Source organism: Sus scrofa, chromosome 14 (genome assembly GCF_054392235.1).
Source record: "Sus scrofa isolate SSC_HxYL_T2T_F1_AM1 chromosome 14, Sscrofa_HxYL_maternal_Yorkshire_Landrace_v2.0, whole genome shotgun sequence".
In the NCBI taxonomy this organism is placed as follows: Eukaryota; Metazoa; Chordata; class Mammalia; order Artiodactyla; family Suidae; genus Sus; species Sus scrofa.
This window is the reverse complement of record NC_139396.1, coordinates 103,291,112-103,301,951: the sequence shown is the minus strand read 5'-3', so window position 1 is coordinate 103,301,951 and position 10,840 is coordinate 103,291,112. Positions and strand designations below refer to the sequence as shown.

Sequence of the window (10,840 nt, the reverse complement as noted above, 5' to 3'; positions counted from 1 at the left end):
AGCTGTTTTCCAAAGCGGCGGTACCATTTTATATTCTGACAATGATCTAAGAAGCTTCTTGTTTCTCCATTCTTTTCAACATGTGGTATTGCCAGTCTTTTTAATTAGAGCCATTCTAGTAGATATGTAGTGATATAACACTTTGATTTTAATCTTCATTTCCTTAATATTATAAGAAAGGATGAGCTTGTTTTCATGTGCCTATTGGCCATTCGTGTATCTTCTTTGGTAAGAGGTCTGTTCAAATATTTTACTATTTTGTAATTGCATTGTTTACCTTCCTATTGAGTTGTAGTAGTTTTTAAGCATATATATATATATATACATATATATATATTCTGCATACACATCCTTATCAGATGTAGGACTTTCAAATATTTTTTCTCCGTCCGTGATTCATCTCTTTATTTTCTCAATGATGTTATTTATTTATTTATTTATTTTTACTTATTGGGCCACACCTGTGGCTTATGGATGTTTCCAGGCTAGGGGTATAATCAGAGCTGCAGCTGTTGGCCTATGCCACAGCCTCAGCGATACCAGATCCTAGCCAAATCTGCAACCTATACCTCAACTCACAGCAACACCGTATCCTTAACCCACCGAGAGAGGCCAGGGATCAAACCTGAATCCTCATAGATATTAGTCAAGTTTGTTACCATTGAGCCATGACAGGAACTCCTCTTGATGGTGTTTTTTAAAAGATTTTACTATTTTATGGTTTTTTGTTTTGTTTTGATGAAATCCAGTTTAGAAATTTTTATTTTCAGGATTTTTATATAGATGTATTTTAATAGGATAGTAAAAGTGCAATCAAGGTTTGTTTTATTTTTTATTTTATTATTCTTTTCATGGCACACCTACAGCATATGGAAGTTCCTAGGCTAGGCATTGAATCGGAGCTGCAGCTGCTGGCCTATACCACAGCCACAGCAACATCACATCCAAGCCTCATCTGCAATCTTATGCTGCAGCTTGCGGCATGCCGGATCCTTTACCCACTGAGCAAAGCCAGGAATTGAACCCACATCTTCAGAGACTATGTCAGGTTCTTAACCCACTGAGACACAATGGGAACTCAATACTTTACTATTTTTAACTTGATAAATTATGTTGATTGATTTTTAAACCTACCATACCCAGATTATACCCTACTTAATCATAGTATATTATCCTTTTAATACACTTCAGAAATTTGATATATATGCATACTTTATTTAGAATCTTTACATGTAAATCCACTGGTGATATCTTGTAGATTTATTTTTTGGATATTATCGTTGTCAAACATGATTATTAGCAATATTCTAACTTGTAAAATGAATTAGGTATTGATTTATTAAAAAAACATTCTGGAATACTTTGTATAGCTTGGTAATGATTAACTCCTTGAAATTTTGAAGAGAAAAAAAAAGAAGCAGTCTGTGAAACTATTTTAGCCTGTTTTCCTACACGGATGCAAATTAGTTGGAGATGTAATTCATTGACTTTTTCTTCCACTTTCTCCCAGGGTTTTGCTCTGATGAACTTGTCATTTAAAATTTTTTTATTTTATTTTTTAAACAAGTGGCCACACCTGTGGCATATGAAATACCCGAGCCAAGAGTTAAGCCACAGCCACTGTAGAAGCAACGCTATGCAGTTATGTTGTGAGCCACAAGGGAAGTCTGAAACTGCCATTTTTAAAGTTAAGTATATGTTTTCATAGAAAAATATGCATTTGATCTTGTCTTCAACATATTTTACAGAGTTGGTTCATATATCCTCATATTAGTTTTATAACATCCTCTGTGTAATACCAATGGCCATATTCCCTTTCCCACTCCTAATTTTGGTATTGTTTTGTCTCTACTCTTTTTCTTAATTAGACTGACTAGTTGTTTCCCTATTTTGCCGGTTTGCACGTTCTCCACCCCTCACACCCTATCTCTGATTTTGACCAATCTCATTTGGTTAGTTTCTAAAACAGAGGCGTTGATAGATTTTTTTTTTTAATGCCAATTTCTAGAAGTCACAGAAGTCCTTTCAAGGAGTTGTCCTTTTATAGATGCAGATCCAGAGGTTCAGAGAACTCACAAGAAGAGGGAAATGGTAGAGCTGGGATTGGATACAAAGCCGGCCCTCCTTCCCCCAAACGCTGCTTATCCCTGACAAGGGATGAGGGTGTTTGGGGGCAAAATGACCAACCTCTTCATCAGGAAACGGCCAGCAGTAGGGCTCCCAGGGCAATGACCCCTCCTCTCTGAGGGCACAAGCAACCCCAAAGCCCTCCCTTCTCCATGCCTGGCCTCTGCAATCACTCTAGTCCTTCTTTGTGAGGCTGCAGGGCCAGAACTGCTAAGTCTCTAGGCTCTAAGTCCGCGTATTGAGGCCTGGAAGCATCAGGCCACGCTCTCTCCCCTTGTTGTCATGGAGATAAATGGGTGTGATGTGGGTGTGTGTAGGGGTGTGTATAGGAGAGGAAGGCAGAAGGCCAAGCATATGTTGTTCCCCATCAGCGCTGCCCAGAGAAAAGAGGTTGACCAAATAATCGGCAAGATCAAATGTGATGGTCTCTGGAAAGATGTGCTCTGAAGGGAAGAGAGAGGGGTGTGGTGCCAGGCTCTGCAGAGCCTGTGCCTGTCTACCCTACTCCCCAAACCCCTCCCAACAATTCACGCTGATTCCAGGCTCAACTGGAAACCTACATAAAGTGCTACTGTGTTTCCCAAGTTTGGGGACACTCGGCTAAGGTACAAACAGTCTGCATGCAGAATTCTTTCTCCAGTTGTTAATTAGTAAGTCGTCTTTGAATGTCTAAATGAGGCAGGAGAACCCTCTGAATTCACAGCCAGAGAATCCCCAAAGTTCCAATGCCACCTCCTCCAGGAAGTCATCCTAGATCCCCCAGATGGAGATAGCACCCTCTCCTCAGGCCTCCAGGGGCTGCTTGGTTTTACCTCTCCATTGGCTTTCCTTGGGGTCTGCCTTGCATTCCTTCATTTATTCTCTCGTTCTGCTTTTATCACGATACAGCTGTGCTGTGGGATGGGCTGCAGTGGGACATTCATCAGACGTGGTCCTTGCCCTTGAGGAACTTGTAGTCTGGTAGAGAGACAGCATGAATAAGAATCAGTTACAAATTGTGATCAGTGCTCTGGAAGAAAGATGTCAAATGGGAGCTGGTTTAGATGAAGGGACGGGGGAAAGATCAGGGGGTGAAAAGAGCCAGCCATGCGCACAGCTGTGGAAGAGGACACGCTGGGCAGAGAGAGGGTCCTGGGGGCAGGAACTCAACTTAGTGAGAGAGGGAGGAATGGAGCACTACACAGAGAAGGATGCCGGGACTTACCAGCAGGCTGCTCTTCCCTGGGTCCTCACGTATCTTCCTTATCCCTTAGCAGGGCCCTGTCACTGAGACCTTATTGGGTGTCTGCTGCCAGCTCAGAGCAGAAGCTCCTTAGCCCAAGAACCAGATCCAAGCGGTGGCCAGGACTCCTGTCCTGAGTGCGGGTAACGAATACGCAGGGTTGGGGTGAGCATCCTCCTTGGTAAAAGAAGAGATACGAGAATTATTTGCCCACCAGATTAGGGACTATTTCAAGCCCGACCAGAACCTGCCAGGCAAAGCTACACACTGCCTGTGCCTCTTCAAGTGGCAGATGCCTCATCTATCAGAAGGGCAGCTTGCTCACCCGTCTGCATCCCAGGGTCCTTTGTAAGCACACAGTTCAGTGACAACATGTGTTCAAAGCAAGAAAGATCCCCAGAGCCACTGGTTTAACAGAGGATGGCCCATGCTCCTTATTCCTGTTCAAGAGAGAAGCTTCTGGACCCACTCATCCCTTCCCTTGTTCCACTTAGGCTTTGGCACTGGGCTCCCTGGAGGCTATCAGCTGGTAGTGCCTCATCTCTTATCTCTTCCCCAGGAGCAGAGTGGAGACACTTGCTCAGAGGGGAGCAGTCAGGGAACAATCCTGACACGAGAAGCTGGCCTGGAAGGTGTGCTGGGGAAATGCATAATTGATGGGCAGGCCAATGGAGGTCCTCTCAGAGGACCTCACTGTAATGGGCAGTGGCGTTTGGTCACGACAGGAATTCCTTTTACATCCTTGTGCAGCCATGAGCCTGGCGAGCAAGTCCCCCTGGTCCTTAAGAAGCATCCTGACTTCAGCAGGTCGCCTCAGTTCACTGCAGCCACCTACACTCTGGCTGCTGGATTCGAAATAGGCATCAGGCTCAAATCAGGGCTCAGACCTCCTTGGGGAATTGATGGCTGAGTGCTTGGTCCCTCTCACACTTGGGCAGGTTAGAAGGGAAAGCCATCTCTCCGAAGGCAAGAGCGGGAGAGGCTATGCGCTCCAAAACGTGAAGATGTGACAGGGCTTCTGCCACAATGAATTATTCACACACCAGGACGAATTAATAATCTGAGCTTGGAATTAATTTTATTGGGTTTCCAAAAAGGTGAGCATTCCAGAGGCAGGAAGGAGGCAGCCAGCGCCCTTCCCACAGCCCCCCCTCCACATCGTTAAGACTGGGGGCACGCAGGCTCACTCGCACCCAGTCACCCAGCAACTCCATTTCTCACCATGTTGGAAAGTGACTCATGGGCTCTACCTATCATTTCTTTTTGACCTTAATAAGAAATTACAATATCCCTAATTGTCCCAGAATCTTCCTCTGTGGTAGAAGTAAAACTTTCCAATTAAACAACTTCTCTTCTTCCCTGAGGTTGGCGAAGACAGCCTTGTAGACACAAATCCCTTTACACTTGGACACGGAGAAAAGAATCAAGATGGATGGCCCCAGCCCTCCTCGCTGGCTTGTACACCTGCCTGCCCTGCTCCTGCCCCTTCACCACCTCCCTCCTGGCTGGTCTCTTGACAAGTTCATTGCTGTTCAGCAGAAAGGGATCAGCAGAGTCTTGCTTCTGGAGAAGTTAAGTGCAGGCCGACAATTCCTCAGGGGTTCAGTGGATGAAAGCCCGCAATAGAGGGTTTGGAAGAGCTTCACAGAGGCCCCCATTCTCCTCAGACGTCAAGAGAGCTATTGTTTGGGGAAAACAAGTTGTACTGGAGACTCTGGGAATTGCAGAGAGGTTCTGCAAGAATTCAAAGATGCAAATGGGAACTAAAAGACATGATCAGCATTTAGTGAGTGCATACTATGTGGTTGGCTTCCTGCTAGGCCCTTTCAAGTCATTGTTTCATGGAATTCTCAGAACTCTGGGGGACTGGCCATTGTTATGAACCCACAGAGGTTAAATAATTTTCTGAGGTCACTGTATGGGTAGGAGGCTAAGACTCAAACTCAGGCCTGCCTGTTCTCACAGCCCACAGTTTTCATCAGTGTGTATTTCATCCAGGTTTGTAGAGAGGAAAAGAAAACGGGCACACATGTGCACAGGGTTGAAATGGCAGCAGCACAGAACAAAGAACAATAAGGCTAGAAGCCCCCCAGAAGGGACTTGTGCCCCAACCCCATCACCAGCTCCTGGGACACTTTGGAAATATCCCTTTGCAGTTCTGTACCTTACTCCCACTGGTGACATGGCAGGTTTGAAGTCCAAGGTCCCTCAAGTCCAGTTTTTACCCTCTCCCCTTCCCAGTCCACAGATGAGGACAGTGTGGCTCATGAGGCAGGGCCACAGAATTTTGTGGCCAGTCTGGTCTGACCTGTCTGGGGGACCTTGAATCCCCTTGATAACAACCCCAGGGACTCCAGGCCCAGCCAGTAAGCCTCCAAGATGGAAATGAATGAGGCCCAAGGCTGTTCCTGCCATCTTAGAACAGGGCTGAACAAAGTCTGTCGCCTGCCAGCCTGGAACACTGTCGGCATTCAATACCCATTTATTGAGCAGATGTAGTATTTTTAGCACGACTTCCCCAAGTGCTTGCTACATGCTGGCACTAGCAGCAGCCCTGAATGCCTCGTCTGCATTGAATTCCCTCCACCCAGAGCCACCAAGATGTTCTGTGACAGCCAGGCACTTGACCACCTCTGTCCCAGGGGAGGAAGGATTTCAGGGCAAGCCTTTACTGAATCTGATGGAAAGAAACATTTCTAGCAGTAAGGCTAGAAGAAGGACAGAGTGTCTGGTGGAATAAAGAGTATGTGATACAGCATCCAGTGCACTTGCTTTGAACACTTATTGGATGTGTGATTCCAGGCAAACCCCCTCCATCTATATCTCTTGGTTTTCTTCCCTGAGGCAAAAGAGGTAGAAATTCAGCCTGTTACAATCAAAGCTCAAGAAAGGAAGGATGGGTATGCGTTCAGGGGCGCTTACAGCACCGTGGTCTCTAGTGGATCTGGAACTGAGACGGCCAGGCCCGTGCCCAGCAGGCGGGGTGTAGGTGTGAGCACAGCCATGCCTCTCTCCCCAGTGTGGAATGTCATGCAGCCTTTCAAAAAGCATGCCCCCATTGACTGGGAGGGGTTTCAAATGCAGCGAAGTGTATTGAACAGGATCCCAATGTGCAAAATCAAGAGTAACAGGAGAGGAGTTCCTGTGGTGGCTCAGCGGTTAACCAATCCAACTAGGACCCATGAGGTTGCAAGTTCGATCCCTGGCCTCGCTCAGTGGATTAAAGATCCGGCGTTGCCATGAGCTGTGGTGTAGGTTGCAGATGCGGCTTGGTTCCCGCGTTGCTGTGCCTCTGGAGTAGGCCAGCGGTTACAGCTCCAATTAGACCCCTAGCCTGGGAACCTCCCTATGCCACAGATGCAGCCCTAGAAAAGACCAAAAAAAAAAAAAAAAAAAAAAAGAGAGAGAGAGCAACAGGAGGTGTACTTAGAAATGACTATGTGTGCGTTAAGGAAGTTGGACGGGGCACACTTCAGATTATTACTGCTGACTGTCTGCGGTTTAGGGAGATAGATTGAAAGGTGGAGTCAGGAGGAGGGAGGAAAGGAGAGGATTGGGAAAGAAAAGGGTACGTGAAAGGGGGAAAAGCGAGTGAACAGTTTGTGAGGATATCTGCATGCATATCTGCACAGAGAAATGGATGGAAGGCTATTTAATCAAATGCGACTCTCCTCAACCGCATGCTAATGCTGCCTAGATGGCTGTCCGGGAATCAGATGATGTCACCACACGTCAAGAGGAGAGAACTGTCTGAAACTACATCTTCGGAGGAGCTCTAAGATCTGATATTCTTGCCAACACCGAGGCCAGTGTTTTCCCTTCATCCCACGACCACCTCACCAAAGCATGAACCAGACATATTCCAGTGATTGACCTGTTGAATGCGGGACATTGATTATTAGTCTTTCTCTCAGCCTCAGGCCGTGAATCAAGCAGATGACGATCCTTTCACTTTGGGTGGAAGAGTTTGGCCTGGTTGACCATGAGGGCTGTAATCATGATGTCAAAGCAGCAATCAAATTGCAATTTAAAAATAACTGGAAATGCTCACTTGAACTAAGTGTGTGACAAGCATGAGGCTAATGGGTGGAACCAGTGGATGCTTTCTAACATGAAGGTCCCTCGGCCAGACACAGGGACTCATGTCTCTGAGAGCCACGTGTTGGGTGCGTGGTCTGGGCCAAGGATTTTGCATTCATTCTTTAATTAATCCCCACATAAATTTCCCATTCTGCTGATGGGAAACTGAGGCTCAGTGAGGCTAGGTCACTTGCTCAAGGTTTCGTAGCTGGTGTGTAGTAAGACCAGAACTAAAATACAGGGCAGCCTGACTCCAGAATCCCCACTTTTAATACCACGCTACAGTGATGCGACTCCAAACTGGGAGGTTCTTCAGGCTTCAGTCATCTAGATTGCTCTGTGTGTCCATAGTGATCTAACACAGGTTTTCAGGCCACCAGAGGTAGCTTAATTATGGTGTGCTCTTGATATTGTTGGAATGTGACATTAATCAGTGTATTCATCGGCAGTGGGACGTGACTCACAGGTGTAATTTATGTGTCCTTTGGCGTGTTATTAATGTGTGCTCTCAATGGAGTTTAATTTTGAAAGTTCTTTTCCTTATCATTGTGGCAACTTGAGAGATAGCTGGAGAAGCACCCCCTGAAATAGAAAGAAGGGCATCCTGCTGCTCTCTTAAAGGTCACCAGTGACCGCTGAGGCCCCAGAGGGATGGACACTCTGACTCTCCTTCCTCCTTCACTTTGCTGCACATGTGGGCTGCCCCCTCTGCCATGGGTGGTCCTGTGGTCATGGAGATCCAGCTATGCAGAGGTGGAGGAGGCTTGGTAGAGTCATCATTTCCTGTGGCTCAGCTAACCCTCGAGGCACTTCCAAAAACCCCCTCTAAGCCAGTGTCCATCATATGTTGGGATGCTTCTTGTGCTGGGGAACTCTCTCCCTTACAATACTGTAATTTCACCTTTGGGCAGCTGGATTGTTCTTTCATTCAATGTATGGAAGGACCCAACATATGGACGGCCTCTGCTTTGTGGTGCTAATCCTAACCCTTGGGAGGCGGACATTGTGTCTAGTCTCTTTCCCTTGGCAGCCCCTTAAAGAGGCTGAACAGGCATATTTCGTTGTATGCGTGATGATGTGTGAGCTTGTTCAAAATAGTTTTCCTCCTCAGTCTTGGTGTTGAGAACTGAATACAAGACTCCGGTGAGGTCTGACTAGGAGAGCCTTGAATATGAGACTTTGATCACCTTTGTTCTACATGCTCTACTTCTGTTACTGCAACCTCAAATTGCTTCTTGCCAGTGAGAGCTAGAGCACAATGCAGGTGACTATTGAGTGCCTGAGGATCCAAACTACTCTCTTTTCTAATTCAGGCTCCTTCCAAGACAGAGCTCTCTCACTCTCCACTTACATAGGAGAGGTTCTTGGGTACAACTGCAGAAGCTTATGTTCCCCCATTATGTTTTTTGCCTTGTAATTTTCATTGCATCCCCATAACACACTGAGAGCTTTTTGGATTGGAATTCTTCCATCTACCTCATTTGTCATCCCCTCCCAGTTCAGTGGCATCTACAGATTTGATAAGGACCTTTCTATGCCTTCATTCAAGCATTCACAAAATTTGTTTTAGCAGGAGAAAGCCAAGGACAAAGCCTTATCTCAAGGCCCGGGAGAGCTCCTGAAGTGACAAGCTGAACAGGAATGAATTAATCAGCAAGCCTTGGGCATGGTTCTTGAAGTGGTTACAAGTCTACCTTCCTAACTAGGTTATTACTTTAGCTAGAGTTTTTTCATGTTAACCGAAAGGATATCATAAAAACTCTATTATATACCATGTGGAAATCCAAATATATGTGCCCAATTGCATTTCCCTGATCTAACTATCTAATAATTACAACCCCCCTCACAAAAAGGCCAGAAGGGAGGAAGTTGGGGATGGGAGAGGGAGAAAAAGAAAATCCTTCATGGGATTCATTTTTAAATGGACACTCTTACTATTAGGAATCAACGTTAGTTCCCAAACCATCTTTTCATGAAAACTGTCCCTTTCAACTGCTAGATGACTGGGCAGAAACAACATCCGTCCTAGGCCTTTAAATGCTGCTCTCGTGTTATTTTTGAAAACTGAAATAGCCTCGCCCATCTTCACTCCTCCCTCGAACTTCATCAAAGCTCTTCTCTCTGTCTGGCCCTGGGCTCAAAGTACAGGAAATTCATGGGCCTGTCTCAAGACACTCAACATCTTCTCGTATCCCTTACTTCTCAACTCCTTTCGCATCTCTAGCCAAGGACGAGTAACCCCCACTCTCAAGTTCTCTTTTTGCCCAATGGCCAGAGATCTGAAATTAATTTAAATTTGTCAGGTGGGTTCTTCTCTCTCCAGAACGCGCAGCTATCCCTTTCAGTCCAAAGTACATCATCCTGAGCTACAAAGACAAGGTCCATTTCCATCCTCACAGCTGCATTATCTTATTGGGCCCAGCAGCAGGTTAATTTCTTCTTTATCCTCCTTGCTCTGAGTATGAATTTAAAAGCTCATTTCCCCAAGATCTCAGTCTCCTCGGGGCTGTGGGCCTTCTGACACTAGAATATTAGGACTATTTTATTTGCAACGATCAAGAACCAAATGAAAACCAGCTAAAGCAAAACAGGTCATACTTACATCAGCTACATAATTGAAAAGTCTGAAGACAGACCATGCTTCAGGAAGTGCCGTGTTCAGGGTTGCAAACAACATCATCTATACCTGATCACCTTCTCAGTCTCTCAGTTCTCCTTGACTTCATTCTCAAAGGGCACGTTTGGCCCCTTAGAAGCTCTAGGGTTTATTCTCACTGCCGTGGAGCACAAATAGAAAATTATCCTTCTCATCATGTTAATTAAAAACATGAAGGTTAACAGTGATTGGAGCCTTGCCTTGAGTCACACGCCCACCCTGACCAATCACCATTCCAAGGCATTGTTGTGCTCTGATTGGTCAGGAAGAATCACATGTCCACTTGTGGAGCTGAGGTTAGAGTCAGCTCCACCTGACACTTGAACTGAGTCTGAGTAGGTTTCCAGAGGAAAATTTGGGTACTGCTATTGAAAGAAAGAGGAATAAATGCTGAATTAAATATTAAAAAATACCCAGAAGAGCTCCCCTGTACTAATAAGTTACCTGGCACAGAGCACCCACTCAGTAAACTTTGTTGAATGACTTTAAAACCCTGGCACCCATTATACTCTTGCATGTCTATCTTTCTCTGATGTCCTCACCACGGTAAGCTGATCTCTGCAGCTGTCTACATAAAAACTATTCTTCCCTTCTCCCTTGCAAATAAAGCCTGATTTGGCTGAGACCTCCATGCCTCCGGGAAGATGATGTTTGAGACAGAACCTGATTGAGCTAGACTAATAGACCTCAAACTTCAGCTTGCTCAGAAACATCTTGAGGACTCCTTCAAACCCAGGTTGCTGGCCAATGCAAGA

The 10,840-nt window shown here is 45.6% G+C and overlaps 1 protein-coding gene across 3 annotated transcripts in view; it reads right to left on the bottom strand.

Moving 5' to 3' along the window:
• Positions 1–713: 713 nt before the first annotated feature.
• Positions 714–10,840, bottom strand: part of LOC102163764 (uncharacterized) — a 447,748-nt gene continuing 437,621 nt past the window's right edge. For all 3 annotated transcript variants that reach the window (XR_014828194.1, XR_014828193.1, XR_014828195.1), the window contains 2 exons: positions 3,332–3,526; positions 714–3,084 (listed from right to left, as the gene is read on the bottom strand). The gene's annotated coding sequence lies outside the window, so the exon portion shown is untranslated. The remainder of the gene's footprint in view (positions 3,085–3,331; positions 3,527–10,840) is intronic.